The sequence below is a fragment of the Leptodactylus fuscus genome, chromosome 1 (assembly GCF_031893055.1).
Source record: "Leptodactylus fuscus isolate aLepFus1 chromosome 1, aLepFus1.hap2, whole genome shotgun sequence".
NCBI classification, from domain to species: Eukaryota; Metazoa; Chordata; class Amphibia; order Anura; family Leptodactylidae; genus Leptodactylus; species Leptodactylus fuscus.
In genome coordinates, this window is record NC_134265.1 from 51,856,274 (window position 1) to 51,875,277 (window position 19,004).

Consider the following 19,004-nt stretch of genomic DNA (forward strand, 5'->3'; position numbering starts at 1 on the left):
CCATGAATTTGTCACTTTATGACATATGTTAGGGATTATCTAATTATTTTTTACTTTGCCAAACTTTTTCAGATGCATTGGAGCATTTAACCCATTGTTTGATGTATACACACCCTTTACTTACTGAACCTGCCCTCATACCTACCTGTTGGTAGAATATGTCCTGTCACTTTTTAATATGTTGTCCCTTGTCTTTTGTAATTAATAAATAATACATTTTATGATTATTGGTAGCATTTTCTTTCCGTTTCTTTTGTTTACCCCTGTTACGGGCTGGAGTAAAATGGGCCCTATTTACTTACCGATCCTGGCAGGGGCAGTGACGCTGCAGGACCCACAAGCATTATTATTATACTCGGGGGTTCTCTTTAGACCCCCAAGTATAATGATCGGAGGCCCGGGGGAGGTAAAGGCACATAAAAAACTGTGTTACTTACCTTTCCGTGCTCCTGGCAGGCTTCGGGCCTAGCTGTGTGACGTCACATGACCCGGGCCTTCATCCCGGGTCATGTGACGTCCGAACGTCAAGGGAGATGGCTGACAACACCGAGAACTGCAGCAGAGTCAGGGATAGGTAAGTGACAGTGTTTTTTATGTTTGTATCTCCCCTTGGGTCTTTGATTATTATACTCTGGGGTCTGAAAAGAATTGTTCATGGGTGTCCAGAGTGGAGCATAATACTGTGTGCAGGGGCCACTATCACTCATAATAGTGCGAGTGTAGGGGCCACTATGGGGCATAATACTGTGTGTAGGGGCCACTATGGGGCATAATACTGTGTGTAGGGGCCACAATACTGTGTGCAGGGGCCACTATGGGGCATAGAGCGTGCAGGAGTGTGTGTGGGGGGGAAGGGTCGGTTGGTCGAGGTCTTTGGCGTCAAGGGGGGGGAGGGCCATGTCAAAAGTTCGCAATGGGGCCCCACCATTCCTAGTTACGCAACTGGCTGGAGGGAAGACCTACCAGGAGCAACTCCATTCTAGTCGCAGCCCTGCTCACAGTGTACAGTGCAGGGCAGTCTATGGCCATATGTCAGGGGGTCCATAAACTAGGACTCCATGGACAGTTAGACCTATGGCCAAAATATGTTCATGGTTACGACTGCATGCACACTATGCGAACATTGGGGTCATTTCTAAAATATTTGTTGACATTAATAACCAATCACAGCCGAGTTTTAATTTTGCATTCCTGGCTTGACATGAAAGCTGTGCTGTGATTGGTTGTTAAGCTTGTTTTCAATCCATAAATGACACACCTCCCAAATAAGGCTTGGTTCACATCTGCGTTCGATATTCCGTTCGGGGAGTCCGCAAGGGGAACCCCCGAACAGAATACCGAACGCATTGACAAGCAATGAGCTTATGGAAGAACATGGACCCCATAAACTATAATGGGATCCGTGTGTTTTCTGTGCGGTCTCCGCAAAAGTCATGTGGAGAGAAAAGTGCTTCATGAAGTACTTTCCTGTCCGCATGACTCGTGCAGACACCTTGCAGAAAACACACGGACCCCATTATAGTCTATGAGGTCCATGTGCTTCCATAGAATCACTGCTTGTCCATGCATTCGGTATCCTGTTTGGGGGCCCCCATGTGGATTCCCTGAACGGAATACCGAATGCAGGCATGAACCAAGCCTAAGCTGCCATTTTATGTGTAGTAAGACCTGCCCACTTCCACTTTGGCTCCGCCCATTCCCATTAATGTCACTTTGTGCCCCCACGCAGTGTAATGTCTGTACAGCGGCCCCCTCTAGCTGCTCCCACAGTATATAGCCCCCCTCCAGTTTTCCCCACAATATACAGTCCTCTTCCTGTTGCCCCCCCCAGTATACAGTCCTTTTCCAGTTGCCCCACAGTATACAGTATTTTTCCAGTTGCCCGCACAGTATACAGTCCTCCTCCAGTTGCCCTCCCAGGAGTTGGGATGCAGTTGGGTCGTAAACCGCCTCCGGTATAACAGTCATATTTCAACCCTGCCCCAAGTGGTGGGATCCAAATAGAGGGGTGACCCTAGCCTCTCTGCTGCCTGAGTCAAACTATAGAAAGTCATCCCCCCCCAAAAAAATAACAAAATATCCACCGTCTATCTTTAGGTTTGTGATGGGGCCCTCCTAATTAGGACGCCCCCCATTGGCAGATGAACAAATGCCCTTATTTGGTCCCCACATAGTATAACACCCCCTTTATTTGGCCCCCACACAATATACAACCCCCTTTTTCTTGGCCACCACACCATACATGACCTCCTTTTTTGGCCCACACCGTGATACCTGACCCCTTTTTCTGGCCCCTTGCTCAGTATATGACCCCCTATATCTGTCTCCCAACCACTAGAGTGTTCAGAGGATTTTATAAAAGGCGACACCACACAATAAAGAAGCCACAGACACAATGAATACATTAAATTAATCTAAGCTTTATTACTATAATAAATCTAAAATAATTAGAAACCATCCAGTATAATTTATAGGATTTACTGCATAAAATAGTGTGAACCAGAGGAAGGCGAAAAGAACCCCCATATAAGGGGGAAAAAAATTCCTTCCTGACCCCAAGTCCTGGCGATCGGCTACTCCCTGGTTCACTGCAGTGATGACACTGGATGGGGCCCTGTCACATGTATATATTATATCTATGTAATAAGTATATCATATCTGACTCTTACTGTACTATGTGTTATGGCTATCACTAAGTGTACCTATACCTATGCACTCTATACAAGTCTATATTATACTAATCCTGCACATGTATATATTATATCTATGTAATAAGTATATCATATCTGACTCCTATTGTGCTATGTGTTATGGCTGTCACTAAGTGTACCTATACCTATGCACTCTATACAAGTCTATATTATACTAATCCTACACATTTTTTTTTGCATTTTTATTTTCATACTACTTGTCCTTATTATACCTATGCTACTCCTATTCCTGCTGTATATAATCCTATTCTATATATAATCACTAGCATTCTATTTTTTTTTTCTGATTTTTATACTATTTTTCATTACTATTCCTATGTTAATCTTATTCATGTTATATCTAGGTTATCTTATATATAAAGTCTAACATCTAATATTATACACCTATAGTTTTTGTTATTATTATTTTTTCAATTTGATACTATTTTTTTCAGAACTACCCTTACACTTATCTTATTATACTACTCTTACACGAAACTATGTTTCTATATATCATCTTACTTATACACCTATTTTTTTTTTTGCTTTTTTTATACTATATTGTATTTTTACGCTTATCTTAATATACTACACTTACATTAAACTATCACTCTATTTATCATCTTACTTATCAAATACTTATTTTTATTTATTTTTTGCTTTTTTTTATATTTTTTTATTTTTACACTATATTTTATTATTTCACTTATTCTTATAGTATATATCTTATCTAATATATAATGTCTGTTATTCTAACCTATATATCTTATATTTATTTATTTTCTTGTTTAAACTTTTTTTTTTACTATTTTCTACAGTTATTAGACTACCTATAATATCTTATTTCTTTCTTAGGCTAAAATCTCTAGCTGATATAATGTTATCCCATACTTATATTTTACGTCTATTTCTATGTTAGTTTTTTACCATTTTTATTTTTATTTTACTTATAACTTATTGTTATCTTAAAGGGGTTGTCTAGGAATTGGACCAACTTTTGTAAAGGCCAGGGAAAATAAAAAAGAAAAGCACCTGCACCTATCCCTGGCACACTGTCACCTGCCTCCTGTGTCTGTTCAGTCTTTGCTGGTACCCGGATGCTGTAAGTCCACATGACCGCTGAGATCAATCAGTAGCCGCAGCAGTCGCTCCCTCTCCAGCGGCCGCTGAAGCCACTGATTGGTCTCAGCAGTCACGTGGGATGCAGCACTTACAGCATCCAGGTACCAGCAAAGACTGAACAGACACAGGCGGTGGATAACAGAGTGCTGGGCATAGGGAGAATGGGTATTTTATATTACCCCTCCTCTGGCCTCCATACACATTGTCCCAATTCCTGGACAACCCCTCTAACTTACATTTTGAAATACTATTCTATATTATTGTTCTGTGTTTTTTTTTTTTTTTTACTATAACTTTATATTTCTAATTATTCCTATCTTGTCTACTTTATATCCTATATGACGACTATCACTCTTATTATGTTGTATCTGATTTTTTTACTTTGTAAATGTTATTGTGACTATACTTACCTATACTTACCTAAATTCTACGTCGGAAGGAGGCGATCCTGGCCCTGACTCTGCGGAGGAGCCGTCTCACTGGGATGCAGGACCAGGCGCAGCAAGTTGTTTCCTCCTCCTCCTCTTCTTCTGAGGCCTCTTCTTCTGATGTTTCTTCCTCCTCCGCATCTTCATTTGACTCTTCGGCCTCTTCTTCCGATGTCTGCTCTTCTGAGGCCTCTTCTTCTGATGTTTCTTCCTCCTCCGCATCTTCAGTTGACTCTTCGGCCTCTTCTTCCGATGTCTGCTCTTCTGAGGCCTCTTCTTCTGATGTTTCTTCCTCCTCCGCATCTTCAGTTGACTCTTCGGCCTCTTCTTCCGATGTCTCCTCTTCTGGAGTCTCTTCATATGATTCCATCGCTGGTTCCTATAAATAAGATGAAGTCACAAATGAATATAAATCCTTTTATTTCGGATGACGGTAAGGATAAGATATGGATCTCTCTGATATAATATGACTATGTGGAGACATCACTTACATGGTCCTCCTCTGGGGTCCTGAGGCCGTCGTCCTCATTCACATAGATCCACTGCAATAGATCAGGTAATGGTTAGTTTTCCGTGTCATGTAATATTATTACCATGTGTAGTAATCTAGTGGATCTATAAGAAATGGTGAGAAGATCCCGCTCTATAGAGGATCTCTGGTGCTGGTGTAATGGAATGACATGTTATGTGTCAGGATCTGGATGTGATCAGTCAGTAACATGTGGAATCCCAGAATAAGAAGAATCTGCAGAATTATAGACTCTGAGATCTTCTGGGCTGTGGGTCACATGTATGTATCATGTATGTATTACAGTCTATTCTTTACAAGGATCTTACCCCGTCCTCAGAGTCTTCCTCTTCATATTTGTCATCTTCAACCTTGGAGAAGTAAAGAGATAAAATATCTTATTAAATATAGATTTCTGGATCTGAATCCAACCAAGTACAACATGTGCATAGAGTTTGTCTGTTCTCTGGTCTTTACATGAGTTTCCTCTACACTCCATAATATACTGATCTTCCTATAAAACTAACTCTATTGTATATGTGTGTGATATAGGGACATTATATAGTGAGCCCCATTGTGGGCAGTGACTGATGTGTATGATGACAATCTCTATAGAGCGCTACTATACAGCACAATAACTAACACAATTGTATGATATTGTCTTATGTGGGGAGGGGGCAGTGAAGTGGATTTTCTGTAATATCAGATATGGACATGTATGTGACATATGAATATTATATGATGGACATGTATGTGACATAAGAATATTATATGATATTATGTTCTATGTTATATGATTTGCTGATGTCACTTACATAGATCTCGATGGGCTGGATTCCGATGAGCATAGCCTGGAAAAATATAACAATGAAAATAACATGAAACACTGGCGAGTTGATTTCCTTCCAATGTGAACAGAGTCTTAACCCATCATTTCCCTTTGCTGTTCACATTGGAAGTAAATGACTTTGCAGTATGTTAGAGAGTAGGATTGTATAATGTGATGTATAAAGTGTTTCTTTACATAGTTTTTTCTCTCTTCTTCTCAGATTGTCTATGTGTGATGATAATGTGGTCACGTGTCTCTAGTGTAGTGTCGTGTCCGCTGGGGTCACGTACATATTCCTCGCCTCTCTTCTCGATGTGCACTCCGACGAAAACTTGGTAATGCTGCAAGAAAACGTCTTATATTTAGTTGTCCTGAGTTACTTTTGCAAAAATGGCCACAATTACATAAAATTCTGGTCATGAAAACCTAATAATATTATATAATGTTTTATGGTTATTAAAGGAATTGTCCAGGATAAACTAAGAATTAACCCCTAAACTAAACCCCCTTCCCCTGCTTCTAATCTACTTCAATTTAAAAAAAAATGTATAATTACCTATATCCCTGGGGCAGTCACATGACCGCTCCAGGGACACTTTCTGATGATCCGGTGACGTTCCATTACATTCTTTCCTCCCCCCCTCAGACCTTTCTTAAAAAAAATTAAAAAAAAGATTTTCTGCCTGGAAAACCCCTTTAAATGTACTCAAAGACCACCTCTTAGAGAAGACCACTGCCTTACTCATACCAGACTTCTTGAGGCCATCTTCTAATGTAGAAGTCCACTTTTCAGTGCACTTTGTGTTGTCGTCTGAAAGAGGTTTTCTTGTATTTCTCAATTCCGTGTAGTGTAGACATGTTGTATGTGTTCAATAAAACAATACAGACAACGTAACATCTACAGATAAAAGACCCCGACACTGACATGGTAGATAAATCCGGCCAGCAGTGTCATTGCCATCCAGGGGGGGCCGTCGTAGATCTCCTCGACTTCTGGAATGCGCTCCATGTCTTCTTGGCGCTCCATGTCTTCTTGGTGCTCCATGTCTTCTTGGCGCTCCATGTCTTCTTGGCGCTCCATGTCTTCTTGGCTGGCTCCTGAACAGAAAGATATTGTATAAGAATATATAAGGGATAGAAGATGTGATACAAGATATGTCGTGTTCATGTATATATATATATATATATATATATATATATATATATATATATATATATATATATATAATTCTGCTGCACTTGGAAGCTGTGAATGGGAACACATGAACTCCTATTCACTAACATGTAATATCAATGTACTGCCATAAATATCTGCACCTGACAAACCATCTGAACAGAAAGATGTGCATTAAATTCACTAGGATAAACACTCCTGTCACTGCCCCTTATACAGTACACTTGGAGTCCCCTAGTGCGCCATTGGACTCATAACATACCTTATAATTACATTTTATAGGATTAATGTGCAAACCTTTCACCTGAGACATTTGGCATCAGTGAGTGGTTACACTACACCTATGAGCTGAATATATAGACAGGGTTCCAATATGGATACCAGTCCATAAGGACCTGTAGGTGGTTTATTGTCCAAAATACACCTGACAGGTTTCCTTTAGGGCCCCTTCACACGGCTTTACGCGCACTCCCATTGAAGTGAATGGGAAGTGTTTAGAAGCGCTCGCGTGTATGGCTCGGAATGAGCCGAGCGCTTATGCCATGTGAAGGGGCCCCTATGCATAGACTGCAGCACCTATAGGGTTTCAAGTCTGTCACCAGGGTGAAGCATATTAACCCCTTAAGGACCAGGCCATTTTTTGGTTTCGCATTTTCGTTTTTCCCTCCTCACATTTCAAGAGCCATAACTTTTTCATTTTTCAGTTCACAGAGTCACATGATGGCTTATTGTTTGCGGGACAAATTGTACTTTGTAATGGCATCATTCAATATGCTGTGCAATGTACTGGGAAGCTGGAAAAAAATTCAGAATGAGGTGCAATTGGAGAAAAAATGCATTTGCGCCATTTTCTTATGGGTTTAATTTTTACAGCGTTCACTGTTTGGTACAAATGACATGTTACCTGTGTTCTACGTGTCAGTACGAACGCGGTGATACCAAATTTATATAGTATTTGAAATGTTTTGATACTTTTAAAAAAATGATAAACTTTGCAAAATAGAAAAAAAATTTTGTGTCATCATGTTCTAACACCTGTAACTTTTTCATATTTCCATGTATGGAGCTGGTTGTGGTGTCTTTTTATGCGGGACAAGATGACGTTTCTATTGATACCATTTGGGGAAAGATCTGATGGTTTGATCACTTTTTATTCAATTTTTTATAGGAGGCAAAGTGTTGAAAAAAACGCTTTTTGGCTGTTTTTATTTTTTTTGCCGCTACGCCGTTCGCAGTACGGGATAAATGTTTTAATATTCTAATAGTTCGGGCATTTTGGAGCGCGGGGATACCTAATATGTTTATGTTTAATGTTCTTTAATTACTTTTATAGCTAATCTAGGGAAAGGGGGGTGATTTGAACTTTTATATTTTTTTAATTTTTTTAATACTTTTAAAAACTTTTTTTTTTCTTCTGTTACATTTATGATCAGACCCCTTAGGTACCTTGAAACCTAGGGGGTCTGATCGCTCATACTATTCACTGCAATACTACAGTACTGCAGTGAATAGCAGAATCCCAGCACTTCTATTAGACGATGCCTCTGGCATCGTCTAATAGATCTCGGGCAGAGACAAGCCTGGAAGCCTTCAATAGGCTTCCGGCTGTCATAGCAACCGATCACCGCCCTCATGTGACGTTCAGGAGGGCGGCGATCGGGGAAACATGGTGGCGCCCATGCCGCCTGCGCTGTTTACACGCTGCGGTCGCGTTTGACCGCAGTGTGTAAAGGGTTAACAGCAGCGATCGGCTCGGGCACCGACCGCTGCTGTTATTGGCAGGTCCTGGCTGTATTATACAGCCGGCATCTGCCGTGTATGGAGCGAGCTCAGCGTGTGAGCTCGCTCTATACATCCCCATGCGACCCATGCGACCCATGTCGCCATACGACGTGCAACAACGCACTACCTAAACCTACTGCTACATACTGTATGGAAAGTGAACAGCGTGGTTTCTAGATATGTTACCATTATCTGTAGCCTCACAGTCCTGGAAGAGCTGATCTGCACATGTCCTGGCTGTTGTATTATCACAGATGTAATATTGAGGGCCTATCCTAAGGACAGACCATCAATATTACAAAGATGGATAAATCCTTTCAAGATTTGTCCAGGAATTGGAGCAACCCATGTGCTGGGAGGGAGGTGTAAAATATAAAATATATAAAAAGCGCATTCACCTGTCCCCGTTGCTCCGTTGTCCGCCACCAGTGTCCATTTAGTCTCGTGCCGGCGCCTCCTTGCTGGGAGTCCTGCACCTCATGTGATTGCTGAGACTAATTAGGTACAGGATTTCCAGAAATGAGGCCATAAGACCGAACAGACAGAGGCGGGAAACAACGGGGTGCTGGGGACAAAAGCTTAATGAAAAACACTGTGGAAAAATACATTGAGATTCACTGCTATTTTTTTTCCATTGTGTTTTTTAGCTGCGTCTCGCTGTTGCACCTAATCCTTAAAGAGGACCTTTCACCATTTTGCCCACAGGCAGTTCTATATACTGCCGGAAAGCTGACAGTGCGCTGAGTTCAGCGCACTGTCGGCTTTCCCGATCTGGGCCCGGTGTGAAGAGCTTACGGTCCGGTACCGTAGCTCTTCTATGGTCAGAAGGGCATTTATGACACTCGGTCAGAGACGTCCTTCTTCACAACACAGCCAATTGCGCTGTGCTGTGAGAGCCGGGAGGAACGCCCCCCACCCTCCCTGATAATGCTCGTCTATGGACGAGTACTGCGAGCAGAGGGAGAAACGCCCTTCTGACCATAGAAGAGCTACGGTACCGGGACCGTAAGCTCTTCACACTGGGCCCAGATCAGGAAAGCCGACAGTGTGCTGAACTCAGCGCACTGTCAGCTTTCCGGCAGTATATAAAACTGCCTATGGGCAAAATGGTGAAAGGTCCTCTTTAAAGAGAACCTTTCACCATTTGGGGCACATGGGGTTTAATACACCACTAGAAATCCGACAGTGTGCTGAGTTCACAGTACAGCACAATAGGCGCTGCTGTGAGGAAGGGCGTTCCTGACTGACTGTAATGAACGCCCTTCTGACAGTGAAGAGCTACAGTACTGGCACCGATAGCTCTTCACCGGGGGCACAGAACAGGAAAGCTGCACTGAATTCAGCGCACTGTCGGCTTTCTAGCAGTATATAAAACCGCAAGTGCCCCAACTCATGAAAGCTCCTCTTTAACATCTCAATATACTGTACATCACACTGTAAGGATAAGGCCTAACACAGCGTCCCGCAGCAAAAAAGCGCTGCAGGAAACCCCCGGCACCAATACATCAGTTTTCCTGCAGCGCTTTTTGCATAAATTCCACAGAGGTTTCCTCTGTGGACTTTCTGCTTCCATTATACCTATAGGGACACTGTAGATGTTTCTGTACATATAAGTGATATGCTGCGATTTCCAAAAAATTGCAACAGTTACCTACACACTCATACATATTTATTCATATATGCTCACACATGTATATATATGATAGCACAGCGGTTCTCAACCTGTGGGTCGCGACCCCGGCGGGGGTCGAACGACCAAAACACAGGGGTCGCCTAAAGCCATCGGAAAATACATATTTCCGATGGCTTTAGCCGCTGAGAAGCTGCGCTGCCTTTGCAGCAGGGTAGATCCTAGTGCGGTGAAGGACCTGTGATGATGTCATGACCATGTGATCGGACTCTGGTGTGGGCGGAGCTACTCAGTACAGTGCCGAGTTACACAGAAAGGGAAGGCTGCAGTGAGTGGAGACTGGAAGGTAAGATGGAGGGAGGAGACAGCAAGTGTAAGCAAGGGGTGGGAAGGGGATGCAAGCAGTGTGTGAGTATGATAGGAGGGTTTCAGGCTGTGTGTGAGTATGATAGAGGGGTTCAGGCTGTGTGTGAGCAAGATGGGGGATATGAATCTGGGGGCAGAGATGGGGGATATGAATCTGGGGGCAGAGATGGGGGATATGAATCTGGGGGCAGAGATGGGGGACATGAATCTGGGGGAAGAGATGGAGGGACATGAATCTGGAGGCAGAGATGGGGGGACATGAATCTGGGGGCAGAGATGGGGGATATGAATCTGGGGGCAGAGATGGGGGACATGAATCTGGGGGAAGAGATGGAGGGACATGAATCTGGAGGCAGAGATGGAGGGACATGAATCTGGGGGCAGAGATGTGGGACATGAATCTGGGGGCAGAGATGGAGGGACATGAATCTGGGGGCAGAGATGTGGGACATGAATCTGGGGGCAGAGATGGGGGACATGAATCTGGGGGCAGAGATGGGGGACATGAATCTGGGGGCAGAGATGGGGGACATGAATCTGGGGGCAGAGATGGAGGGACATGAATCTGGGGGCAGAGATGGAGGGACATGAATCTGGGGGCAGAGATGGAGGGACATGAATCTGGGGGCAGAGATGGGGGACATGAATCTGGGGGCAGAGATGGAGGGACATGGATCTGGGGGCAGAGATGGGGGGACATGAATCTGGGGGCAGAGATGGGGGGACATGAAACGGGGCAGAGGAAGAGGTTATATGAAACTGTGGGAGAGATAGAGGGGGGACATATAATTTACGGGTGACTAGGAGGATTATACTGTGTGGGAGCACGGGAAAAATGAATGAGAATGGGCAGAGTCAACATAAAAGTGGGCGGAGCCAAATGTGTCGCGGCGCGCTCTGCGTGCTGCACATTTTATCCCTCTTTCTACTTTTCAAAAGTTGGGAGGTATGGGTTGCAGCAAAATTAAGGCCCGTTCACACATGCACAGAGGGGGCAGATTATGGTGCGAAATCCACGTCATAATCCGCCCTCTCACAATGGAGTTTGTAAAACACACAGCAAAATCGGAACACACTGTAAGTATAACAGTAGTTGATATATAAGTTCCATTATGTACTCTACGCCTTATAGAAACATGTCCTTACCGCCAAGATACGAATAACAACCGCAAGAAAGGTAAGTATGACATAAATATACAAAATACTAATAAAAATATCAAAAAATCTTTATTATAATAATTTACCACATATACAAAAATAGGACAATGTCAAGAAAACAGATGTACACATACAAAAAATGGGTGTAGTGGGATGCCACAGCTGATAGTGGTCCCTTTAGATACTGCTAATTTTCCTCACAAAAAACATCAGAAAATACAACATATACCCTCATATCATGTAATAAGATCCACCTAGGTGAGTGTTACCGTCAATTATGGTTATATAGAACCTAAATATAGACTTTTTTAAATCCCAATGCTATTTGTTCGCCCCATGAAGGGGAACAGTATATATATAGTATCAAGGTCTATAGGTTCTATTGCAATATATCTTGCTTCCTATATGCAAAAAGAGGTACATACATTGCCCTCAAAGATCAGTAACCAACATACATTAGGAAGACAACATGTTTGTAGGTATCACTAAAGCATATCTCACTTCCTATATATAGTGAACAGCACATGCATTGCCCTCAAGGGTCCAATAGTCAGCATAGATTAGGAAGTAGACATGTTATAAATACAACAAGGCAAACCAGTATAGCCACTCACCCATGGAGAGGATTGTAAGCAGATCACCAGGGACGGGCACCCACCACCCAAGACCCGACGCGCGTTTCGGCGCAGAGAGCCTTATAGGAAGCAAGATATATTGCAATAGAACCTATAGACCTTGATACTATATATATACTGTTCCCCTTCATGGGGCGAACAAATAGCATTGGGATTTAAAAAAGTCTATATTTAGGTTCTATATAACCATAATTGACGGTAACACTCACCTAGGTGGATCTTATTACATGATATGAGGGTATATGTTGTATTTTCTGATGTTTTTTGTGAGGAAAATTAGCAGTATCTAAAGGGACCACTATCAGCTGTGGCATCCCACTACACCCATTTTTTGTATGTGTACATCTGTTTTCTTGACATTGTCCTATTTTTGTATATGTGGTAAATTATTATAATAAAGATTTTTTGATATTTTTATTAGTATTTTGTATATTTATGTCATACTTACCTTTCTTGCGGTTGTTATTCCTCTCACAATGGAGGTCTATTTAGACCGCCAGGCTTGTTTTTTGTGTGAGCGGCATGCTGACGCTCACGGAAGAAAAAAGTGGGCTGCCCTTTCTTCAGGTGGATTCCACAGCTCGGTGACCCGTGGCATCTGCCTGGCGGTAGCAACCTCCCCGAGTCGTCCCATTAATTTGAGCCGACTCCGGGAGGGAAGCCGTGACAGTCGTGGCAAGCGTGTTTTGACCCCGCGTCACTCTCAGTGCCTAAATCCGCTATAGATCCGCTATACCGCCCCCTGTGTGAACTAGCCCTTACAGTTATGAAGTAGCCACCAAAATTATTTTTTGGTTTGGGGTCACCGCAACATGAGGAACTGTATTGCGGGGTCACGGCATTAGAAAGGTTGAGAACCACTGTGATAGCATATATATATGTATATATATATATACGTTTATATACATTCATATACCATATATAAGCTATATATATACATATATGAATGTATGAATACTATATATACTCACATATATACAATCACACATACACATTATTATAGCATACTGTATATACTCACCTATGTACAAACATACAGTACTTACACAGTATACAAGACACATAAGTACCCTTAAGTACTATCATGGTGTCTATCATAATGATATGTGTATGGTAGTGGTGTATGATAGACACCATGACACTGCTGGGAGGGGGGAAGTCCGGGCTGCACGGAAAGCTCTTCATAAGATGTCAGCGATAGGTGAAGTTGCTGCCCCTGGTGTCCTCCCCATGTATACTTTCACTATATTAATAGGGAAAGTATACCACTGCCAGGAGGCCCCTGTATGTGTAAGGGCCCTGGAAAACTGCCGGCCATTACAGTCATTACAGCGCTGCCGGCAGCCTGGGGCCCCCAAGCTTACCGATCCAGCCCCTGACCACTATCGGTGCTCATTTTGTCAATGCAAATGCATGGTCAGGGGCTCGACCCCGCCCCTGAAAATCCTGATCGGGCCCCTGACCAATGCTTCTGTATTGGGGAAGTGAGGACTGATAGTCAAAGCTCGGGCCCACTGGGGAATTCACCGGTTCCCCAGTCGGCCAGTCCGACCCTGCAGGTGAGCCGGATCTATGTAAATTTCTGCCTCCATTGATGAGATATTAATATTTTTACAATATGTAAATGAGCAGTCTGATGCACTGAGGGCGGCTCTGTTACTCCAAACTGCTTGGCCCCATCCTGCCCTAATCCACCGTGTGAATGTGAGAACACAGGGCCAGGTGAGATTTCAGCATCGCTATCCCTGTCACTCATAGACAGGTGCAGGCGTATTAGAGCAATGTGGGGGGCAGCAGTTTGGAACAACAGAGCCGTCCTCGGTGCTCCAGTCTGGTCAATTACATATTGTAAAATAAATGAATATCTTAGGAAAGGAGGCAGAAATTTCCAAGGCAAAATATTACATTCAGGTGAGCCGGATCTATGTAACTGTGTTGCTGGTTTAATATGATACACCCTGGAAACAGACTCCCTATAACAGTAGGTGGACGGTGTCATTTTTTACCCCCCCCCCATGGACCTCACAGTGGTTCTATTATGTGACTTGTTCCACCACAACAAGCCGACCTGCAGCAACGCTAGAAACTAAAGATGTTATTTCTCTGGTAATGCGGCGGTACAAACAAAAACCTTATTTTATTAAAGAAAAACAAAAAAATAAAACGGTTTTTATTAAACAAAAGTAAAAAACATAGAAAAGCTACAGGTCTGTGGTATCGCTGCAATTATACCGAACCATAAAATAAAGGGGACAGGTTATTTATAACACATGGTCAACAGAGTAGCGCACCCCCCCAAAAAAAAATAAATAAATAAATAAATAAATAAATTAAAAAAAATCAATGAACCCCCAGTGGTGAGACCCCCCAGTAATCAGATACTTGTAACCCCCCCTGTGGTTAGGGAATAAGGGGTAATTGTGGGAAAACCTCTTTAAGATCCAATTCACATTGTAATTTGCCAGTACTATAGATGTTGCGGGTAGTGCACGAGTCACATGACCTCGTCACTGTAACCAATTAATATCCCAGACACATGGAAAAGGGGAGCAAAAAACAGAGTGTGAACACGGATGTGTAAAATATGTCTGCCATTTTAGCCTAACTGTAACAAATGTGCTGTAAACATCACTGAGCATTTACTAATATACTGTAATAATGGAGGAGTACTGTATATACCCAGATCTGTCCATCAGCACCCTCTATTGAATAACCCTGTGCATGGCGCTGTATATGTGCTAGTTATCTATAGTGTAATGGACGGGTCTAAAGAGGCCAAACTGGTTACAGGTCACCTCTGCGTATATACACTGTGTGCTATGGATGTATTACCCTGTGTGTAGTGTATATAGTGTGTGGATTAGGACTTACCAATCGGTGGTGAAGATGGTACCTGCAAAAAAAAATAACACAAAAACACACAAAACCACTCACAGACACACACAGAACAGCAGACAATACAATACAGAGAACAATAATATGCCTATGCGGCTCCGCAATCCAAAGTATCCAAAATCGCTCCTCGTGGTACACGAGACGCAAAGATCCTGCTACTGCTCTGTCTGACAGCTCAGTAACAAGTGAGGCAAGAATTCAAATCATAACAAGTCATAACAGTCTGTGCAGGTGCCGCAGCTGATCAGCCGCATGCCAGTCACATGAACTATGTATCCAGGTGGTTTGCCAGTATTCCAATGGCAGGTATAGATATAGAATTTATATATATGCACAGTGTGAGTGTATATATATATATATATATATACATATATATATATATATATATATATATATATATATATATATATATATATATATATATATAATCATTAATAAATGTCTTTATTTTTCTGGCATTATATTTTCTTTCTCTCTCTCTCTCTCTCTAATCATTAATAAATGTCTTTATTTTTCTGGCATTATATATATATATATTTGTTCCACTTTAAGTCTTAGCCATTCCAACACTTCACCTAAAAACTTATGGAAAACAGCAGCTGTGTGTATCTGGCCTGAAACTCAGCATAAATAATGTCAAATATGTAGGAAGGACCTAAGGGTCTACGATCTGTACCAGCTCAATGCACAAATACGTGAGCACTAAAATGTGTGCAGTCATTAAGGGGTTACAGATAATTATTACACATGACTTTCTGCTCCTGAAAGCTTACAATCCCATTATAGTCTATGGGGTCCGTGTGCTTTCCTCGCTAACCACTTTTTAATGCAGATAGGTTTCCATTCGGGGGGATCCCCAAGCAGACTCCTCGAAAAGAATACCGAACACAGATGTGAGCCGGGCCTTACGTAGTTAATTTTTACTTAAAAAACTGTAAAAATCTTCACTATTCCTCCTCAGTAAGTGCTTATTCACAGGCCGTGTGTGACATTGACTATGGGTCTATTCACGTGTCTGCTTTTTTTGACAAGCCATTTGTCATGGCTCTGTCTTTGTCCATTATGATGGACATAAAAATAGTGGTGTGAATAAACCCATAGACAGTGTAGGGTTTTACAGTCACACAGTCATTACTTACTGTTGTATGAATAAGTCCTACAATGTAGTGACACAACCGTTTTTCATGGACATGTAATAGTGATGGGGTCAGGGCGCTTGCACAGTTAATCAGCAGGACTGGCTTAGCACCGAGTGGTGGTTTGGGGAGGTCACTGGAGCAGCGCTGCTCCAGCAGCCTCCCCTCACACTCAGGCAGAGAGCAGGTCCTCTCCGTGCCTGCTCTCTGCCTGCGAACGGCGCTAAGCCCCGCCCCCTTCACTCCACCACGCCCCTTCGCTCCGCCCCCTCCTCCCGGGGGGGGGGGGCGGCTTTCTGTAGTTCGCCTCGGGCGGCGAAAGGGATAGGTTCACCCCTGCATGATATTGATACATTAGGTGAATGAATGCATTGTATGACAGTATATACACATAATACCCAATGTGTATAATATATGCCCTGACCCCAATGTTATATTCCGGCTTATTTTCGTCTTTACTTCTTTTCTTCTCCACATTTGGCAGATCACAGACAGTGACTGAATTGATGGGACAGATTACTTGTAATATATACGGTATATGTCATTGCATCTGGCCAGTTATATCTAAGATGGCCAAAAAACATTAACATTTTGGGTCTGTGCTGATTATTTTGGTAAGACTCATCGGCAATCTAGTGTCTTCTGTGGCTACCAGACCTAAAGGCAGGGACAATAGATCAGACAGGTAACATTTTTATATTTTGATCCCAATATTGCTGTTTCCATTGTTTCCAATAAGTGGTGCCCCTAATAAGAGTTGTCCCTTTATTCATCAGAATTTTATCATATATGGTGGATTTGGGCAGGAAGTTTTGGCCACGTTGGGGCCACCAGTCATGTCAGGTTGGTATACAGACATCATCAGGGAGTGCGCTGGAGCCCAGGAGAGGTAAGTAATATTGTTTTTTGTATTTGTAGCCTCCCCTGGGTCTTCAATTATTATACTCTAGGTTCTGAAAAGACCCCAGAGAATAATAGTTGTTCATGCATGCTCCAAAATGGGGCAAAATACTGTGTGCAAAGGACAATATGGGGCATAATACTTTGTACAGGGGCCTCTATGGGGCATAATTCTGTGTGCAGGGGCCACTATCTGGCATAATACTGTATGCAAGGGCCACTATGGGGTATAATAGTGTGTGCAGGAGAGTGTGTGTGTGTGTGTGTGTGTGTGTGTGGGGGGGGGGTTGGTCAGGGTCTTTGGGGGGAAATTATTCAGGGAGGGGAGGCCATGTCAAATGTTCGCCTTGGGGCCCTGCCAATCCTAGTTATGCCACTGCCAAGTGTTACTGAAACTTGCTAAAGTTGCTCTGTTCAGTCACTGAATGGCGGAGAGGGTACAGGGAGTTATCTAAGATCGAAAAGAGTTTTTAAAGAGTCCTCCATGTTAACACAGCACCCAAGAGTCCAGCTTGGTACCAATCACACAAGTGGCACTCCTTATCAGTGTGTCCATTTTCCTTATGTCAGACACTCTGGCATTGCCTTCCATCACAGTTACACCAAGGAAGAGAACTCCAGCCACTATAGAGAGGTAGAAGACTTCCAGGAGTCTGCTGCAGACTTTAAAGGACCACACTTGTCACAGAAAGTACATTCTGCTGGCGTCCTTCCTATACACCCATTCTGCATGTAGTCGCCATTCCATGTTGTCGAAGTCCAGGTACTTGTAAAACGATAATCTCTCATAAAGCATAAGTTTATGATTCTAGAGTTTTCTAGGGTATTTGGTCAAAAGCCACCAATGGTTCTCTCTATATATATATATCCTTTAGTCATAATTCTCTTCATACATGTCTTCTGCACTCAGTCAAGATTTACAATTCCAATGAACATTTTGAGAGCCCGAGCCAAATATTCTAGACTTGATCTTAGTTGTCCTTGTCTCATGTCTACCGATCATATGAAATACTTCTACTCCTTAACCTAGCTATGGGTATTTATGAGGCTGCACTTTTGACCTGCTCATAGCCAACCTTAGTTAGTTACTAAGGGCTAGTTCACACGGGGACATGGACGCTGATTTTGACAGCAGATTTTGCGGCCAAATCAGCATCCATACAATGTCCACACTATGTGAACTGCTCCCGCCGCGACCATCGCGGTCGCGGCTTTCACCTCCGCTGTCGGCTCAAATGAATGAGCCGACATGGAGGGCGCTGCGGCTGGGCGGAAGCCGCGGCTCATCGCGAGCGGCTTCCGCCCGAAAGATAGGTCATGTCGCTTCTTTTTCTGCCAGCGAGCTAGCAGAAAAAAAAAAAAGCGAGCAGTTCACATAGGGATACATTGTATGGACGCTGATTTGGCCGCGAAATCCGCTGTCAAAATCAGCGTCCATGTCCCCGTGTGAACTAGCCCTAAAGCTGATGTTTGTCTGCTAGTGTTTTTTTGCCGCTAGTGGAAAAAAGAAGCGACAAGACCTTTCTTCAGGCGGATTCCGCCTCAGGAAGTCAATACAAGTGAATGGGAGGCAAGAACTGCGACGCGGTTTTTGGTCCGGTTTTTGACGAAAAACGCACCCAAAACCTCAATGCGGTTTTTTAAGATCCATTCACTGTGCGGGAGGGAAAAACCGCCTGGCGTTTTTTGAGGCGGTTTTTACCAAAAAACGCCTAAGTGTTCAAAAACCGCTTCAGGAATAATAATTCCTG